General features: G+C 35.4%; 1 protein-coding gene across 2 annotated transcripts in view; it reads left to right on the forward strand.

The window, feature by feature from the left end:
- The window catches only part of FMRFaR (FMRFamide Receptor), a 609,096-nt gene that overhangs the window by 460,424 nt on the left and 126,628 nt on the right, over positions 1-22,044 (forward strand). For both annotated transcript variants that reach the window (XR_014132116.1, XM_081764082.1), the window contains exon 3: positions 8,111-8,185. The gene's annotated coding sequence lies outside the window, so the exon portion shown is untranslated. The remainder of the gene's footprint in view (positions 1-8,110; positions 8,186-22,044) is intronic.

A 22,044-nucleotide genomic window follows, 5' to 3' on the forward strand; every position in this document is an offset into this window, starting at 1 on the left:
TATGTGCTTAGCATCCCTAGTGAGAAATTGATTTCTGATGTCGATTCAGTCTCACTAGTGAGAAATGTTTTTAATGGATTCAGTACCCGTAGTGAGAAAGGGTTTTCTTATATGTATTCAGTATCCTTAGTGAGAAAGGGATTTTTTATATGGATTCAGTGTCCCTTGTGTAAAATTATTTCTCACACGAATTCAATATCCCTAGTAAGAAATATCTTTATTATATGAATTCAACATCCTTAGTGAGAAAAGTTTTCCTTATAGCTTATGTAGATTCAATATCCCTACTGAGAAATTATTTTCTTATGTGGATTCAGTATACCTGGTGTGAAATAATTTTGTTATATGTGTTCAATATCCCTAACGAGAAATGATTTTCTTATGTGGATTCAGCATCCCAAGAATACCTTTCTTAGCCCTCTATTTAAACCGGAAGTAGTAGAAATCTACCACTGCCGGTTTTTACATCGATCACCATATAGCAAGAATGGTAATACAAAGCGAAAAGCTTTCTTTTGATGCGGATTCAACTTCCAAAGAATTTGTCCATCTCTGCTCTAAAGACATTAGTAAAATATCTAATATCACTTCTGATCTTAATATTGATCGCCATAGAGCAAAAATTATCTTCAAAAAGTATTGAGGAAGCATTTTGCAATGTGGATTCACGGTTCCACCGCCTCACTTTTTCTTCTGGAACTGATAGACATCAATTATAATTTCCGATTTTAATATTGATCCACGTAAAACAGAAAGAAGACATAACAAGAACCTGTTTTTGGTATGGATTCAGCTTCTGAAGAACGTGTTTCTTTTCCGACGTTATCCTTCTATCAAAGCCATCCATCACTCCTGGTTTCAGTATTGATCCACGTGAAACAAAAAGAAGAGATAACAAGAACCTGTTTTTGGTATGGATTCAGCTTCTGAAGAACGTGTTTCCTTTCCGACGTTATCCTTCTATCAAAGCCATCCATCACTCCTGGTTTCAAGATTTGATCCACGTGAAACAAAAAAAAAAAGAGATAACAAGAACCTGTTTTTGGTATGGATTCAGCTTCTGAAGAACGTGTTTCTTTTCCGACGTTATCCTTCTATCAAAGCCATCCATCACTCCTGGTTTCAAGATTTGATCCACGTGAAACAAAAAAAAGAGATAACAAGAACCTGTTTTTGGTATGGATTCAGCTTCTGAAGAAAGTGTTTCCTTTCCGACGTTATCCTTCTATCAAAGCCATCCATCACTCCTGGTTTCAGGATTTGTTCCACGTGAAACAAAAAGAAGAGATAACAAGAATCTGCTTTTGATATGGATTCAGCTTCTGAAGAACGTGTTTCCTTTCCGACGTTATCCTTCTATCAAAGCCATCCGTCACTCCTGGTTTCAGTATTTGATAGAAATACTTTGGAAATCTACCTTAGTAGCACAATATCAAACTAAATCTATTTACGTGGACCCGCGTAGTGTATTCGCTAATGCTCTCGCCTTTGGTGTGATCGGTCCCAGGATCGATTCCCGGGTTGAACACTCGGTCCTGAAAAAATGTAGAAGGTTTTTCAGGACAGACGTCCTGAAGATGGTTTTCCTGGGTTTTCCCTCATTCATACCAGGCAAATGTCGGGATGGTACCTAACATACAAATCCCAGGGCGCTTCCTTCCTTCCCTTTCATCGGATAGCGTGATTGCCGAGGGACGTCGTCCCTCATACGTGACGGGTTAACATGCCCATAGACGCCGAAAGCCCAGAAACCTAAATCTTAATCCTAATCCTAAATCCATTTACTTAAAAATGCTAACAATTTCTTCCTAATTTTCATAATAGATACAGGTAACCTTGTGAAGTGAATGTCGGTAAAACATTGAAAAACTAGTACTATTGATGGTAAAACATGACGTAGAATTTCTTTACTTTTTACCTCTGTTAAGGAAAAATCACAAGGGCGTCATTTTTTAATTTAACAGTAAGGTTTATGAACGGAATGATGGGAAACCTTATACGCCCTCAGTTCGGATGCCTTCTCTGTTTTTCTCTCCTACACTAGAATTACAATTTCTACATTTTTCCATTTTCTTTTGAATTTGACATATTACTTTTCTTCTGCTTTGATCCGCAAAAGCGAAATGACAAAAAAAAATTAATGCTTTGAAGTAGATATATATTTTGTTTCCGCTTGAAGTAGTATTCGTAGCTAGTCTTATCGGAGACAGTATATATATATAGTCTTTAGATCTGCATTCTTTGTTTTCAAAATTGAAATTTGTTGATGCATGTAGCTGTGCGAATAAGTGAATAAGTTGCCAGTGTGAGTCTTGCATAGGTAGCTGGCTGGTATTTCCAAGCTTTCAAAATAAGACCAAAAGGAAGCCAGACCACGTCAGGCTTGTACAAAAATTAAAAAAAAAAAAAATAAATGTATTCAATATTTACAGATACTTACCAATTTAATGGGAAAGAACTGGAGGTGGAAATACGTCAGATGTCTGGATTGGCAACGATCGGACGACGACTGTAGCTCCGAGCTGTTGGTGGTACTGTTTTAGGGGAAAACTGCATACTACGTGAGGAGGTGTAGAACGGCAGTGTTCAGTGAGTTGAACAGACGGTGATGGTGTAAAATGAGCGATTTCTCTGGTTCCCAAAAAGGGTAAATTGTTTGTACTCGGTTACATGAAGCGAGCGGGATGAAACTATAGATACACCACATTGACTTGACACCTAGTCTTCCGTTCCAGGCGCTGCTATCGGCTGAAGAAATTCCACTCTCGTTCTCTAGGACTCTCTCGCTTAGCAACAGCTGTACCTTTATTGGCTCAACGCATGGGTGTGTCGAGGGTGTGGGCTTTAGTTCGCACTTTTGCCACGGCTCAAGACATTTTGACAGCACAATACCAAGTGTGTTGGAGTGTGTTCAACGTTCACTTTTAGATCAACGTCCCATGATTACGCTCTTTAGGCTAAGGGAGACGTATGATTTAGGCAAGTGAATGATTAAGGAAGGCGTAGTGGAATGAGAATGTGCGAGGAAACGAGCGGAAACATGCAGTAACGATGTTGTTCCATCACAAATTTCCTTGGTCTGGGATCGAACCAGAAACCGCACGCACCAAATGTGAGCCCTCTATCACGGAGTCTTTCAACCCTTTTCTTCCCTTTTAGGTCAAATTTAAAAAAAAAAAATCTGAAACATTGTCTAATTATTTTAAATATAAAATAATATAAAGTACATATATAAAAAATTTTATGTTGTAATGAGATTCCGAGACATGGCCATTTTAAGATAATAATTACCATCCGTTTTTCTTCTCTTGCTCGTCAGATTTTGCGAAAATTCTTCCTTAGGGGACCCTTAGAACACAAATCCTATTCCCTGTTCAAATTTCAAATTTCTAGCTTAAGCGGTTTGGCCTGGGTGTAGACCAATCACTAAATTAGTCGGAACTTTTTATGTATAGAGAAGATTATAATATATATATATATATATATATATATATATAGGGTGTTACAAAAATTTGTGGCAATATTTTGGGAATAGAATCCTCACATCAAAATAAGAAAAAAAGTTCATATGGACCTCTAGTCGGAAGTGTATAGTTTCGGAGTTATAAGGTGCCGAAAATGTGAAAAAAATAACTTTAAATGTCCATAGTTAAACTACTATAGAACTGATCGTAGTCGGGTTAAGACATCACTGAGGAACTAGTATGTGAACTATCCAAGTATCCATCTTTCAGAACCTCCGGTACTTGTACAATTATTTTTAAAGAGGCTGTTTGGGAGAACTTGATCACTCTCAACCTACCTCTATAAAAATTGGTGTGCAAGTACCGGAGCATTCTCAAACATGGATATTTGGATAGTTCGCATACCAGTTCCTCAGTGATGTCTTGACCCGATTACGATAGGTCCCATAATAGTGGAGTTATGAACTTCTAAATTTCACTTGTTTCACGTTTTCCGCACCCTATAACTCCGAAACTATCCACTTTTGGACACAGGTCCATAGGAACTTTTTTGCTTATTTTGATATGAGGAATCTGATCACAAAATATTGTGAGACATTTTTTGTAACACCCTGTATATACTTTTGCAATTCATTTTCTTTTATGTTGCTTTCTCCCTTTTTCGCCCTTTTTCTTGTTTTCTGCTTTCTTTTTCTACAATGAGAAGTATATTACAAAAATAAATAAACCAAATAGGATGTAGAAAAGTACAAAATATGAGGGGGAAATCACCTAACACGCTGCACAACCGCTCAATGGAAGCAGAAAAGGAAAATGAGAAATGACTACATGTAATTTTTTTAAAAGAAAAATTCACTCTTTTCTGCTGCATAATTTCCAAGATATTCTTGGTACTTAAAGAAAGAAAATATAAGGAAAAATAAAAGTATTTATTAGATATTTTCAAGGAAGAAGAGTAGATAAATGCATTTACTGACTATATCTTATAATAGGAATAAGTTATTAAGTTATTACACCAATATTTCATATCATTATACCATCTAATCTGGTGTTTATAACGTATGTGGTACCTCATTTTTTTTTTTTTTTATCTCCCAGCATGGCGACTGTCGTTTCCGTCCCACAATACATTTATTCCTGCTTTTCTTTCGGTTGTTAACTCTGCATTTTGCCAAAAAAAAAAAAAAAAAAAAGTATTACTTTGGCCTGAATTTTCCGACATCATTCCCTTGTGTAGCTGCATTGCAGAGAAAAGCCAGTGATTGTGTGTGTGTGTGTAGGAAATAGGGATGTTGGAGGGGGAGGGAGAGGAGTACTTCGTAGCCGAAAACTGTTCGTCGCCCAGTCGTTTTCCACACGTCATATCGTTCAAACAACGCACCCCTTGACAAGTTTAAACATGTTTGAAAAATGAAAAAAAAAAGTGTAACATAGAGGGAAGTAATACATTAAATGAATTATTAGATCAAAAAATTGGTTATTGCAAAAATATTTTTTTAATACTCTGTTACAAAAATAAATACTTTTTTTTTTTTTTTTTTTTTTTGTTAATTACGAAAAATCAAATTTTGAGATTTGCGCAAATATGATGTACAGAAACATAATAACTATTAATAAAGCAAAATGCACCTTTTTATTATTTAAATATAACCTTTGAAATTAACCAATTTGATTGAAAATTACATTTAGATTGTTAAGCTAATTTGTTGAGTTCAGAAACGTGAACGAAATAGGGCGCAAACAAGTCGATTATATTACCTAATGGTAAATTATTGTTGGCCAAATTGATGTGTCATGAAAGTAAAAATGCCCAGGATTACGTTAATAAACTATATCTTCATCTCTGTTGGTCTACACTTAGAGTTATTAATGGTATTACCAAATATAGGCAAAAGTCGCTTAGAGTCATATTTAAAAATATTGTCCAAAAAACAACAACGTTAACACATTTATCGCAAGGTATTTAAATAATATTTAAAAAATCCAACCGTTTTTAGTGTTTTAAAGTAATTGAAAAAGTTAAATATTGTACTCCAAAATACAAATCTCTACATCAAAATAAAGATTTTTTCGCCTTTATGAAATCTAAGTAATATTTTAAGGCTATGTTTAGCAGAAGGGGTCCAGCTCTTTTCTCTTAAAAAAAAAACTTACAATTTTGGCGATTTCTGTTCACATTCGGTTCGTTTAGGGTAGGTTAGGTTAGTTTAGGCTAGCTTAGGTTAGTTGAGTTTAGTTTAGGTTAGGTTAGTTTATGTTAAATTAGTGTAGGGGTCATGCATAATTTTGCAGAACATGATAGAATTTCGCTTATTTCTATAATATTAGGTAAGTTTAGGTTAGTTCAGGTTAGCTTAGGTTAGTTTATGTTAAGTTAGGTTAGATTTGGTTACGTTATGTTACGTCTAAGTACTTGCATCATTCATTTCTCCCGTAAATTTTGTGTTTTTTACATGCTTCTGGACCCCTTGTACTAAACATACTCCTATTTTAAGAAGTGAATGCTTCTATTATGCCACTGAAGATAAAACTGAAACAATATTATTGTTACAATGAGAAAATCCGTATCTCTAGTTCTCTATATAGCCAGCCTTGGTATGATACAACTTGAAACATTCTGGCACGCAGAGACGAACATTGCATTCAGAACGGCAGCATCTTCTATTTTCCCTTACTTTTGTCTCTGTTGCTTCTCTTTATCAGAACATATTTTGCAACATCATAACCATATTTCTTAGTTTTCCGTAATTTGAACGTCCTCCGGAAAATACCGGCCAGTCAACCTATTAAATCGTATGACTTATACCAGGTTCAATTCAACCTTTTTGAATTAGAGACTCTCCTGGCTTTCTGTAGAAAGTATACTAAATATGTCTTTAAATGAAACCTGCCCGTGATGGAAAACGAAAATACAGGCCAACGAAGGGTACGACACATGCACAGAAGAAAGGACAATACATAAGGTTGTAACCAGGGACGTACTCACTGGAGATCCACCGGGTCCAACTCCCCCCTCCCAAAAAAAAAACTTCTTAACTGAACATACATTTGTGCACTTTCTCAATACAATTATACTTGTTTTATTGAGAAAGCTATACTAGGTTTTCTTTCACCAATAGCGATCTTTATAAAGCTAAAATATTAGAATTTCCTACCTCCTACCTACCTTTAACCTCAGAGTTTGGAGACTTTTGAATCATACTGTATTACCATAAAATTTTGTACGTCAGTACTTCCATTAACTTGAGACTTCCTAGCCATCCTACAGATGAATATAAAATGAATGATCACAAAGTCAAGTTACAAAGCCTTTAGCGAAACCTGTATATATACATAGGGTGTTTCGAAACAACACCGACAACGTTTGAGAGGTGATTCCTGGCACCAAGATAAGACGAAAAGTATAGGCCAACCTGGGTGCACAAATGATTCCTTTCAAAGTTATAGGCTGCCAAAAACATGAAAAATTGGACTTTGAAGATCCATAACTCCAAACCTATGGGACCTACCGTAGTCGGGTCAAGACTTCACTTAGAAACTAATATGTGTTCTATCCAAATATCCATATTTCAGAATCCTGCGGTACTTCTGGAATAACTTGTGTAGAGGTAGTTAGTGAGTACTTCAAATCATATGCCCGTAGCCAAACTCCCTCTATAAAAATTGTTGCGTGAGTACCTCAGGATTCTGAAACATGGATTTTTTGGATAGGGCACATATTAGTTCCTAAATAAAGTCTTGACTCGACTACGGTAAGTCCTATAGTTTTGGAGCTAGGGACCTTTAAATTTAAATTTTTCATGTTTTCGGCAGCCTATAACTCCGAATTGGTCTATACTTTTCGTCTTATTTTGGTGTCAGGAATCACCTCCCAAACGTTGTCAGTGTTGTTTTGAAACAGCCTGTATAACAGCCTACAGATAGTATACACATTAGGTTATACTTCGACATATTCTTCATATCGGCTGAAGCACTTGTCGCATCGTGGTATGTGTTTGAAAATTCCTTCCTCGTAAAAATCTTGTCCTTCCGTGTTCAGCCAGATTGTCATGAATTGCTTCACAGGCTCGTCTGAAGCGAAGCGACAGCCTCCAAGGTGCTCGTTCAAGTGCGGGAACAGATTAAAGTCGCTTGGAGCGAGGTCTGGGTTATAGAGAGGCTGGTCGATGGTGTAGCAGCGAAATTGCTTCAACAGCATGGTGGTCTTCTGGGCTGTATACAGACTCGCTTCGTCAATGGCGTTTTCTCTGCCAGCCGCAAACTTTCGACACCATTCTGTGACATGCTGTCAAGACATTATCCGTAAATCTCTACCAGCTGCCGGTGAATTTCAGCCGCGGTTACATGTTTCGCCTACAGAAATCGAATAACTGAGCGGACTTCTTCGCGAGACCAGTTTCCCAAACGAGTCGCCATTTTGTGTTTATCTACAACTAGCGCCATAGGTGGTGGGTGACTGAAACTCTGCACAGTTGCCAACTCCGTGTATTAAAATAACCGCATATCAGCCTTGTAACCTTAGTTTCTGATCCGCCCTCGTATTAAATTTAGCCTGTAATTAATTATTCATTAGTTATTTCTTTTAATTACCTTAAACTATTCTTATGATTGATTTTATTTCTTATTTATTTTTTTATTTTTTTCAGATGCTTTCTGGCAACAAGTCTCATTAGCAGGAGAACCTGATTTTGACTCCCAATCGCCAAACGGAAAATTAACGAGTAAGTATTAGGAATTTGCTCTATGTAATGAAAATTAGAAAATACTGTATAGAAAGATCCTTAATAACTTCTTTCCATAAACCTCTTTTTTTATTATTATTATTTTCCAAATTCAAGAACCAGCCACACTTTCAAGAGATTTGGAACAGGAAAGGAACAGGTTATTTTCTTTTCTATTATTATTATTTAAAGGATACTGTTCAGATGTTTTACTTTATAAGAACTAAATAATGAATATTTTTATATAAAATATTACAGTAAAAATATAGGACTACGTATGCAACGTATCTAGCAGATAATAGGATAACTAATTTATTATTTTATATGAACGGGTTAAAATGACAGTGGTGTAAGTTACATTTTCTTTGACTGATTCATGCCATTTTTCTGATAAAACAAAATCACTGTTTCCTTTATCACTCAAATTTTTCCTTCCATCTGTTGAAATTTGATATCTGTCAGAATGAAGCTCTAACCTACTTCACTGTTTTCTGTTAAGAGATTATCTTATCTAGGCCTATATGTAGTCTGTGTCTAAATCTTGTTTTCTTTAGAAAACTGACTTGCACCACCGTAACTTTAACACATTCATATGACTTTCTTTATATTTAGTAAGAAATTGTGGGAAAGAAATCCGTTAAGAATTTATTCAAAATATTACCACCGTTTCAAGTAAATGCACTGCGTCTATAGATTAAGTATCTCGCCATCTAAGAAACAGATGTTTTCCTATTTGGCCTATTTCTGTTTTTCCTACAGCCCTGCCTGCAATTTAGATCATTATCTTTATCTCACCTTAGTTATAGGCGAATCAGAAATTCCTGTCTGGCTTATTTCTGTCTCACATAAGGTTTGTAAGCAATTTACCTAATTATTCTTGCCTTAATTTAGATATAGGCAATTTAGATCATTATCTCATTTTAGATATAGGCGACACAGAAATTCCTGTTTATATAAAGCTCTACTATCAATTGGTATCATTACTTCCATCTTATCTTACCGCTAGATATAAGAGAAACAAGAATTCCTGTTTCACCTACAGTTTTGTTAGCAGTTGATAATGTTACAGGTATTTTCATCTCGTTTTAGATATAGGCTAAACAGAAATTCCTACTTGACCTGTTGCTGTTTTGCCCAATCTTTTGCGAGAAGGTTATTGGTTGCTCAAAAAATTATTATTTCAGAGTTATTTATGCGTTCTACAATTATCATTTTTTTTAAACTGTAGATTTCTTTTAGTACTTTATTTCCCTTTACTTTGTGTTTCATGGGCCAATATCGATAATCGTTTGTCTTTCTTAAGAGCCTGTATCATAGAGCCGTTCAAAGACTCTCGAAATACCCCTGAACGTTATACAGTACCGCAAAACTTCGTGGGAAAAAAGCTATTTGGGCCAATTCTAATTCCTCCCCTAGTAAGATTCCGTAATAAGAATAGACTTAGCGGCGCCGCCCCAGATGGGGACATAGGGGAAAGTCGTCTGGTATCGGACAGCGGGTGGTATCGGACAAAAGCAGTTTTCGTTATTTCCTGCTTAAGGCGGCACCTGCCAAGCATACAGTGAGTTGATCGGAATGAATTAGCCAAACCCATGCCGTTGTGGATTTGTCCGATGAACGGTGTATCTCGTGCTTCAAGGTTTTTGTATTTTTGCGAGTGATCAGGTGCATGGAGATAGATTTGTGTGGCTGCAACTTGTCACAAAGTAAATGTATTTATATATTGTTGCTATCACAGCAGTTATTAGGGTGTATATATATTATAATTTAGGCGTATAGTTGTATTCATGTTGTTACAAGGTGGTAGATAGCCATTCATAAGTTACAAGTCTTTCGGCTGGTATCGGACAAAAGGGAATCGGGTGGTATCGGACAAAACACTGGTAAGTAAACTTGACGTTTTTAATGGTTTCTGGCTTTTTCAAAAAACCATGGGGAAAATACGTGGCAATTTGGATGAAGAAAATATGAGATTGGCCATGAACAAAGTTATTTCCAAAGAAGCACGTGCGACCAGTGCTAGATATGGTGTTCCTTAGAGCACATTACGAGATCATGTTGAAAAACTGTCGGAAGGGAAGGAGACAACAGCTAAGCCTCGCTGCTCGGATAACAAAGGCACATTTAGTAGAATATGACTAAGAAGAAATACTATACAATCATGTAAAGGCTTTGTATAGTTAACTAGTTTAATGCCACTAAGAATATCAGAAGTTTTAAAACTAGTTTACAAACTTGCTGAAAAACTAAACATTATAATCTGCGGGGAGTTTTGTGATGATTAGATACAGCACAATATATGTAAAGATTTGGTCCATGAACAATGTGCACCTTTCGAAGGCAGACTGTTTTATTATTGTGATTTGAGTCAGAATAAAAAATAGCAACTCTTGATGAGACTAAGAATTTTAAGGTCTACTTTACTTTTATTTTACGCTGTATTTCAAAGCGTAATAAAACTGTATTTTCTGTGTAAGAACTCCTGTAAGTAAACAGCTAATATTTGGAATTTGTTCTGTTATTAAATTACCTCAAAAGACTAATTCTCTACAGTTTTATGTTTGTCCGATACCACCCTCCACTTTTTAAGAACGCTAATTTGAGTTACCTTCGATTTTTTACAAAAATATATATTATTAGTTTTTACCTGTGAAATCGCCTTTAACATGTTGTGTGTAAGATACCAAGGTATCATTTTGTGCATTAAGTAATTTGATATAGCTATTTTTCAGCCTGACAAACTAAAAAAAGCTAAGGTGTCCGATACCAGACGACCTTCCCCTACTTCGTAGTTTGTTGACATTTGTCAGACCTAAACGTCTACGGAAAATAAAGATACGAGCATGGCGAGAAGTTCCTATGAGTACAAGAAAGGAACTGATGTCGTCCCCCGTTATGAAAGGAACTGATAATACCATTCCCAAAACACACTTTTGTTCAGTTTTCCCTACTCGAAAAGCCCTGTAAATAGAAAGTCTTACAGCAAAACAGAACTGAAATAAGCTATTCTTGTCCTCTATATTAATATGATCACCTTTTGTTTCAAAGCGAAAGGTTTATTCACACACAAAGCATACACGGTTACACAATACAAAGCATATTCACTCTGGTATCAAAATCTACTTCCCTTTGACATTTTACTATTAAAAAAAAAAATCTTAAATTTGTCAAATTCACACACTGTACATAGTATAAAGTTTATACTAATAAACCTACCATGTTTTCTTTATGGGAATACGGGACACTTTAGATCCCCTTCCCCCCAAACTCTCCAACACAATCCAATAAACTGTACCTCTGGTTATGTATAACAGTATAATAGGCCGCGGTGGTTCAGTGGTATAGCGTTCACTTTTGGTGCATTGAGTCCTTGGTTCGATCCCAGCTCACTTCAAGTGAGCTTTGTAGTGGAAAAACACCGTGTGCGTGGGTTTCTCGTGGTTCTCCCGTTTCGTCCCACTTTCTTCATTCCACCATTTCATTCATTTCTCATCATCACCGTCTCCTTTAGCCTAGCCGACATTTATTTTTTTCAACGGGTCTAGGAAAATTCGGTGTAAGAAAACTCGGTGTGGGGAAATTTTGGTGTACGGTAGATTCGGTGTAATACATATTGAATATTACCACTTACAATAATTTACGAATTTCATATTGTGAAAACGAAAACCATATAATGTAACGAATAAAATGTTATTACCTATTTCAAGAAAAGCAATTTTATTTTTCTGCCTTGAGTCCAATACCTGTTTCATGTCTTTTGCGGGGTATTACTATAAACTACTTTTCATCACACAATGAAGCTGACATTTTTGTCAGAAATAAAACAATTACAAGTTCAGAGAATAGTTATAGGAACAACTAAAAACACCTTTCCTATATAGTACATCATAGAACAACATATACAAGGTGATTCTTTTAAAACTCATGGATTTCATTTGGGTCTAGAATTTCTAACTGAAGTCCGATTTTCATGCGGTTTATGGCAAATGATCAAGGAATGTTGGAAGATTTATGGAACTATGCTTACTGGTTTAAATTCATTTGGGGTAATATCGGCCACGCCTTTAGAAAAGCAGCAAATATTCGCCACTGTACCGAATTGGAATTAGGTGAGGTGCGGTGTGGAGATTTGAGTTTCTTAGTTAGATGGCAACCTCGCGACGGCCAATAAAAAACAGGAAACTGGGCCGTTATATTGAGAATTATGCTGTGCTACTGTACCAATATGATCAGGACACAGTTGCAATAATGTACTCTTTGGAACAAAGTGATTTTATCGTTAAAAAGATTTTGGAGACCGGGATCTGTTGTTGCTACGCAAAGGGTAGTTACACGCAACTTTGCCTTACGTTCTGTCCCAAACAGGAATATAATATGGTCGCTAGTGAATAAATTGCAGGAAACGGGATCGCTTCGGAGTAAGGCAGGGAAGCATCGGACCTCGCTGGCGGATGTTGTGGAAGATGTCTGTTACCGACTCTTTTAAGTCAGCCAAGAAATCCCTCTGTCATTTGTAGCGAGAAACCGGCTATTCAACATGTGATTTATGTGTGTTACCACTAACACTTAATTTTGGGAGGCGTGGTGGCTCAATGGTAGAGCGTTCACCTCCGATGCTCGGGGTCCCTGGTTCGATCCCAGATCGCGCCGTGTGGACTTTGTGGTGGATACACACCGTGCTCTTGGGTTTTCTCGGGGTTATCACGTTTCCTCCCACTTTCTTCATTCCATCATTTCACTCAATTCTCATCATCACCGACTCCTTTAGCCTAACTGGCATATCCGTGGGACGTAAAACTTAAAGATTTCATTTCATTTAACTAACACTTAATTTGTATTCTTCAATTTCGCTTCAAATATCCAATATTTCATTCGAACTGTAACGTACAATGGCGAATATTTGCTGTTTTTCTTACGGCCTGCTCGATATTACCCCGGATGAATTTAAATCAGTAAACATAATCCCAAAAATCTCCCATCCTTCCTTGATGATTTGCAATAAACCGCAAGTAAACCGGACTTCAGTTAGAAATTCTAGAGCCAAATGAATCCGTGAGTTTTGAACATCTGCATATACATATGTAAGATGCAAAAAATATATTGATCAAGAAAGTCTTAGTGGAAAGGGCAATATAAAGCAGGATGGTTTTATCAGATAACAGTTGTACAAATAGTTGAATTCTCCTCCAATCAGACACTTTAGTTTGTTTGCTTTAAGTTAAGGTAAACAAGTACTGCAACCCTATTGACTCCTTATTGACTTCTCCTTCAATCAGGCGTAGATACTTTAGTTGAGGCATTTATTTTTACACCTTTGAGCAACATAAATAATCTATATCGTTTTTGAAGAATTTAGATTTAAATATTTATTTATAAAATAGACACAAAATCGTCAGAACATTTTTAAAAAATCTACAATTTTCAACTTTACCCTTCTAGTAACCTACTTTTTTTTTTTTTTTTTTTTTTTTGGAAGTAGAAAATTCTAGGAGACATCTTCCAAAACAGCATAAAAACTTAAGTTTTAAATAAAATTTCGATTCGTATCGATGGTCGCTTCGCTGTCACAAGAACGGACATTTTTTAAAAAAAATTCTCGTTATGTAAGGGCCATGAAATGTTAAAATCCGTCGAAATCTAGAATTCAAATTATTTCACGATCACAATTTTTCAAAATTTGGTATAGTAGACAGTAAAAGTACGTTCTACACAAAGTTTGAACTTAAAACTAATACGCTCATTTATCCTCAAAGTTGAGTTTTTAATAAATCCTACGGTCTACCAACGAATCTTTCTTTACACCGAACATTCCCCACACCGAGTTTTCCGTACACCGAATTTTCTGTACACCGAATTTTCCTACAACGAGTTTTCTTACACCGAATTTTCTTACACCGAAATTTCCTACACCGAATTTTCCTGCTCCCTTTTTCAACAATATAAGTTCCCTAAGTTGCAGATACTTTTCTCTCGTCTTTCCCTGCAATTAACTTTACGGACTGAAGATGTTTACAATCCAACTACAAAAAAATTCCCTTAAAAACTTAATGTCTTATAAAAATGCTTTACAGAAAAACAATATGCAAACTGTTTAAATCAGTGACACAATCTACATTCAATATTCTTCGCGCGTTTAGCAGTATTTATTTACATGGTAGTATTTGGAAAAAAAAATACGTTTGTCAGTTTAATCTGATGAAAAGTTGATTTTTCTCCTTGTGTCGTGTATAATTGTCAGGACCAAATTTACATATTTCTAAGCCCTGGCCCAAGTACAATTCTGTGCCCATAACCTCTCAAAAATATAATTCTTGTTACTTTATTTAGTGTCTCTCTGAAGAAAAAGTCACTCATCTTTCCTGTGCTTGTATACATGTAGAAACACTCAAAGCCATTTTACTTTCTTTTTTTTTTTATGTTGGAGTGTGTTCGAGTTTCCACCAGGTACAATGGAAAAGACAAGTGTTGCAAATTTCGCTCGCTATCAAGTCGGACAGGGTATTGTGATAACTTGCTCAAAACTGTTACATGCTACACTTTATTGTTCACTCACATTATCCCAGCCACTTCATTACTTTTCGAATAAGCTTATATTGATAGCAGAAATGGGATGGAATTAAAATACGGGACATTTGCTTGTCCCGACTAAATTTATTGGGACGCGGGATTCTCGGGTCCAAAATCGGGACTGTCCCGTTATTTTACGAGACGTATGGCAGGCTTAATACTAACCAGTCACTGCCTTGTTCTTGTTTTATTAACATCAATTCTGCCAGACACTACCTGTTGCCTTGTATACGCTTTGTATCAAATGCTTTTGCGTCCAATGCTCTACTTGCCACCGAAACGCCTCTTCTGTCTGTCTTTGCATGCCAACTCTATTCTGCTTTTGTCAGTGGTACAGTTCCCGATTTTCATTAAAGATTCTTCAAAATGTTTACGAATATCAAATGAACAAAAGTGAAGTGTAATCACTTGCAACAATTAAAGAAACTTGAAACGAATATATCAATTTATTTCAAGATTGGACACTACACAAAACTTATGCCAAGTCTATAGGAGAACCGATAATTTGCAGCAGCTGGGTACCTAAGAAAATGTTAAAACCGAATAAGTCAATTGAACAAAACGGCATTCTTCAAATTGCCAACTATGTATTTTACTTTGCCAACTTGTCAAGAGATTGGGAACTTTAGGGGGGAGGATCCCCCCTTTACCCCCCTTAACGACGCCCCTGGTGGTGTGATACTGATGCGAACATAAAAAAATCAGTGATCCATTGTAAGATTCTCATGTATTGTAGTGTGATGCTGATGCGAACATAAACAATCAGTGATCCAATGTGTGGTTCTCATGTATTGTAGTGTGATGCTGATGCGAACATAAAAAAATCAGCGATCCAATGTATGATTTTCATTTATTGTAGTATGATGCTGATGCGAACATAAAAAATCAGTGATTCAATGTACGATTCTCATGTACTGTGGTGTGATACTAATGAAAAATGTAGATATTACATATCTTTGTTCAAAATGGAATGCTGTGAGAGAAAAAGTAATTTTGTTGTCAGTTTGTAACAGTGTCATCTCTGAATGAATATAAATATAGGCCTAAATCATTACATGCATTTCTGTTTCTTATTTAATTTATACTAAACATTGTTTACTCATTGTTCATTATCCTAGTAAAATGATATTTTGCTTTGTGGAACATAATGAGGTGGCATCCAAAACAGTATTAGAAATACCAACTCCTGACTATAAGTAAAACTTACCATTGGAAAATCATTTTAAAAAAAGCACACACTGTACTGCTCCAAGGAGATAATAATAATAATAATAATAATAATAATAATAATAATAATAATAATAATATCGTATGGAATTAAGAATCACACTTTCATCTACATTTTCCATTAATACAGATACTTATCTTTGTACATTATTTCTTACATACCTACGTAGTATAGGTTAAAAACAAAATAATTTAGATATAAATGTTATTATGTAGTCATTGTATATTTATTTCAATATGTTTTAAATTAGAGTAGCTTGGTTACAGTTCAAATTTTGTACTAATAATTTTGTATTTATGCTATACTTTATTGTTAAATCTTTTTATAAGTATTATTTAGATTTTAAAAAATTCTTATTTAGATTTATATATATATATATATATATATATATATATATATATATATATATATATATATATATATATATATATATATATATATATATAAGGGCGGATCGAAGGGGGGCTATAGCCCCCTTCCCTTGACCCTCAGGTAGACACTGGATAAAATGGACTTCAATCCTGTTTTACACTGGATAAAGCGGCAAACTATGGCTTAGCCCCTCCCTTGATCATATCCTGGATCCGCCACTGTATATATATATATATATATAACTCAGTCATATTGAAATCTGAGGGGGACATTCTCCCTTGCCCCGGCTCCTCCCTATATCACGCTCGAGTTTGAAACATCAAAACTTCTTTAAACCTGATTTAGTTCCATCTCAACATTTTCCTCCACCATAGGACTGGTACCGAACGATTGACATTTGTTTTGTCCTTTGGTTTATTGCCTTTGAGCCACTCACCCTCCTGCAGAGTTATCCACCCCCTCCTGCTTCCTGTGTGCTTCCAAGGTCTTCACGAAAAGGCAAGGTTCCTCTGTTCTTCACGGGGTGAGGAGAGTGGGGAAGCTTGACCATACCAGAGGGGGAGATGGATTTCACTTTGCTGATCACAGACGGAAAACGAATGACACAATAATTTTGAATAAAGTACTTCGCTCCTTTCGTGTTTATGAATATACGAATTAAATAATTATGTTTCTTGTGCTTGAACTTTACAAATGAAGACTACTTCTGTGGTGGTCTTGATCAAAATTCATGAATTTACTTCTATTTTCACATTTGTAATGTTCGAAAAATTGACAATTTTAGGATAATAATAATAGCAGAAATAAACAATAAATTAGCAAAATGTATCAAGACCACCCTTCATTCAACCTTCAACTTGCTCTCCTCAAATTTTGATGAAGATTGGTTGTGTGAATTGGCTTCAAGGATGAAAGGAGATAACCTCTATTTCGCATTTTACAGAGAGGGGTGATACAGGCTCTTAAGAGGGACTTGTGTCATTTACTGTATGTTGAAATTCTTAGTTAGCTTTTCGTTTTACTTGAAAACAGAATAATGGATATTGTAGGGGGAGGGGAAGTGTAACAAAAGAAAAACTAAGAAAAATATTTCTCCTTCGAAGATTATGGGATACACAAATAGGGCAAACAAGGCTATTCGTTTCTCACATGATTATATAATATAAATTGCCAGAAGGCTGTAGGTAAAACAGTAAAAGACAAAACAGGAATTCCAAAAGGCCTAATCATCTGATCTAATCATTCCTTCGTGTAGAATCCTAGACATTTCAATTTCGCTTACTGTCTTCTAGCAATTTTTATCATTATCTCTATTTTATCTTAGATATAGGTAAAATAGGAAGTCCTATTGGGCCTATTCCTATTCCGTTTTATCTTTCGAGAGGCCTTTTGTCTACATATAAGGTGACGTAGATATAAGGATATAAATTACTAGTAAGGCTTAGATGAAATATTAATAGGCCAAACAGCAAAGACTGTCACCTACAATTAAGATGATATGGACATATTGATTTACATTTCTATCTCGGCTGTAGATAAAACATGACTAGGCAAAACAATAATTCCTGTTATGCCATAATAATTCCTGTTATGCCTGTTAGACATAATGATATACATTGTTATCAGGCTGTATGTGAAACAGGAATCGGCCAAACAGGAATTCTTGTCTCGTCTACATCTAAGATGAGATACACATATTTACATAAATTGGTATTAGGACTGCATGTGAAACAAGAATCGGCCCAACAGGAATTCTTGTTTCGTCTACATCTAAGATAAGATACACATATTTACATAAATTGGTATTAGGACTGTATGTGAAACAGAAATAGGCCAAACAGGAATTCATGTTTCACCCCATTTAAGATGAGATGGACATAATATAAATTGTCATCAGAGATTTAGTTGAAACAGGAATAGGTAAAACAGGAATTTCCGTTTCGCCTTCTTCTAAAACAAGATGGAGACAATAATATCAGATACTAGCAGAGCTATAACGAAACGGAAATAGCTCAAAGAAGAATTAATTGACATATGTTATGTATCCTATGTACCTATTGTATCAGTTTATAAGAAGATTTGTCTTATTTGTTCAAGTAAAACACACATGTAGTCCAGGTTAAGATAAAATTTGAACGCATTTCCGCTGTATTCAATTTGAATTATTACTGGCACTAAGTTTTCTAGTTCAAAGTATTGAATGGAATAAAGTTTGAATTAAAATTTGAAAAGATATAAAGTTAATAAAAGTAAATAGATTGAAATTTGAAATTGATTCTGCTCTAACTCTCTTCAAAAAATTATAAACATTAAGTTTCAAAACAACACAGACAACGTTTGGCATGTGAATCCTGACACCAAGATAAGACGAAAAGTATAGACCAACCTGGGTGCACAAATGCTTCCTTTCGGAGTTATAGACTGCCGAAAACATTAAAAAATGAATTTTGAAGGTCCATAGCTCCAAAACTATGGGACCTATCGTAGTCGGGTCAAGACTTCACTTAGGAACTAATATGTGCACTACCCAAAAATACGTATTCCAGAATGCTGCTGTGCTCACACATTTTTATACAGGGAGTGGCTACGGGCATGTAATTCAAAGCACTCACCAATCACCTCTATAAAAATTGTTGCGGAAGTACAGCAGGATTATGAAACTTGGATATTTGAATAGGGCACATACTAGTTCCTAAGTGAAGTCTTGACCCGACTACAGTAGGTCCCATAGTTTTGGAGCTATGGATCATTAAATTTCATTTTTTTTTCATGTTTTTGGCAGCCTATAACTCCGGTAGGAAGCATTTGTGCACCCATGTTGGTTTATAATTTTTGTCTTATCTTGGTGTCAGGAATCACCTTCAAAACATCGATGTTGTTTTGAAACACCCTGTATATATCGAAACAACCGACAACATTTGGGAGGTGATTTCTAACATCAAAATAAGACGAATAGGATAGACCAAGCTGGATGTAGAGATGCTTTCTTTAATCGCTATAAGCAGTCGAAAATTTGTAGAAAAAATATTTTTAAAAAAAACAGCCACAACTCGATAACAAAATGTCGGATCGAAGTCGGGTAGATAGGAATCCCTACTGTTTTTAATCGTAGATCCCATTAATCCACAATTGAATGGATATAGATGTGGCATAAGCGGAACCTTCAAAGAAACAGAAGAATTCCTGGAGTATTTTTATCAAATCGAATGAAGAAAATAAACAACAATCAAATATAATGTATCCAAAAAAATCATAATATATTGTGCAAGTTATACAATGAATACTCTTAGAATTCGAAAAAAGGCCGAGATACACATGTTTGATTGGTCTAGGAGAGGAATCCTCTTCCAAAAGCAGCCTCATTCTTCTATAATAGTATTACAATTATATACATTATATCAGTGGCGTATTTAGGATTTTGTTTCGGGGGAGTTGTGCACAACACAGGAAAGCAGGGGGCAATTGCCACCTAAATTTGAGAATTAAATATATATTAATTTATGCACAAATTGAAGTTTTAATGGCAAGAATTGCAGATTTGTGAATCTTATGTCATATGACACAAAACTTTAGAAGTGAATCTAACCTTTTATTCTATTCATAGGAGAAAAAGGAAGCATTATTTTGGCCTACGTAATTTCTCGGATGATTTATTCCCCCCTCATGAATTTGTTTAATTAAAACATTTACTTTTCATTATAATTAAATGATGTAAATATTCCTTTGCTATAATAACTAAAGTCACGTTATATTGATATATGTGCAAGTCGGTATGAAACACCAGTTTCCCTTATCAGCTTCTCTTATTTTTGGTGTTACTGAGATGGCCAGGTTGAATCACAACTAGCAACGGTCGAAAGCATGATAGGAAAACGAAAGAAAAAGAAACAGAAGAATAGAATGGACGAAAGAAAGAAAAAAAAACGCAGTTCTCACATGGAATGAAATTTGACAAATACAGTATCATTTCTGAACAAAGAGCATAAGAAAATGGAAAGTAAATGAAACTCTTAGAAATGGTAAGAAGGATAATTGTTGTACGTGGAATGCGAAAAACTAACAAATGTATTACGGAGGAGGCAAAAAACTAACAAATGTATTACGGGGGAGGGCTTGAGCCCGATATGCCCCTAAATACGCCAATGTATTATATATTTATTTCTTTTAATGTAAAATTCCATATTTCGATGCTAATTTATCGTCCAGAAAGAAATCTACACTTCAAATGACTATTCTGAATATTTTACTACTACTACTACTACTACTACTACTTATAATAATAATAATAATAATAATAATAATAATAATAATAATAATAATAATAATAATAATAATAATAATAATAATAATAATAATAATAATAATAAGAAGAAGAAGAAGAAGAAGAAGAAGAAGAAGAAATTAGATAATGTGTATAAGAATATATCAGTTAGTTAAGCTAGAGAGGTTTCGTAGTGATGGCTCCCCAAAACTGAATTCCTCGCAATGCATTTGCCCTACCCCTTTCATTTTCAGAGCTATCAACCCTTCGTTCCTATGTATCTGATCGGAGGCTGTTTTCGCTTTCCCATCTTCCTCACCCTTTTCTATTCTCCAACAGTAGTACTATTTTTTTCTTCGTTGCCATGACAACCAAAGAGAACAGTAAAAGAGAGTCGTATATAGGGTATATATACGTGTGTGTGTGTGTGTGTGTGTGTGAGCGGGAGCGAGAGAGAGAGAGAGAGAAAGAATTTTGTCTTTTTCCCGCCACTCAAAACGAAAGTCGTTCGAGAGAGATTGCACCACAACTAACAATTGCAGACTCGCTCTTTACGTGTGTGTCTTCCATTTGTTCAGTCGGCTTTTTGTGAATGTGGAAACGAAGTACGTACCATTTTTTGCTTTGGGAAAACTAAAGATTGCACTTCTCCCTTATTTTCTTTTCTGGCGGGATTACAATTTTACAAAGAGCTATAGAAGAATAGCATTTTTGTTTCGTTTTTCGTATTTTTCTATGTTTTCGTAACTTATTTGCCATTTATGTTTAGTACCTCTCAAAAGTTCAGGGATCTCATTTTGTTACTGATATTGTAATAATTGTATAAAAGATTGTAAACGAATCATACGTGACGCATATCAAATCACTGATATTTAATACACCAACACAATCAGTATAAAAGATGTGTTATGACTGTATTAATGTCCTTGAGACAGAGTTAACAATACCTGTCCGTTTAATTTACAAATGATCTGATACACAAGCTTAGTGCAGGCTTTGTCTTCTGTTAACACAAGGTCTCTCTGTTGATTCACAGTTTATTTGTTTTTCAACTATTTTGAAAAGTAACGGAAATCGTAAAAAGGTAAATTGAGAAAATTGCGATCGCTTCATAGAGAGTTAATGCACCTTCCATGAATGAGATAACCTCTGCGTAGATAAAAATATTGGTTGTTGTCACCTTTCGCGGACACTGGTTGCTATGTTGAAAATTTTTTAGCTTCGCGACAGACTGTTACATCAAGATGGACTTAATGGACGCTTGACACTTTCACTAATTGGTCTATACTATCACCAGGCCCGTAGCCAGCCCAAAAATTTAGGGGGGCCCGGTGGAAGTTAGGGGGGCCCGATCCAATCATATTATACTTCAACACCATATTATAGTTCATGTGCAAGCCTACCGTGAAACTTTTAGGGGGCCAGCCAAAG

This window comes from Thermobia domestica, chromosome 7, assembly GCF_964235325.1.
Source record: "Thermobia domestica chromosome 7, izTheDome1.hap1.1, whole genome shotgun sequence".
NCBI classification, from domain to species: Eukaryota; Metazoa; Arthropoda; class Insecta; order Zygentoma; family Lepismatidae; genus Thermobia; species Thermobia domestica.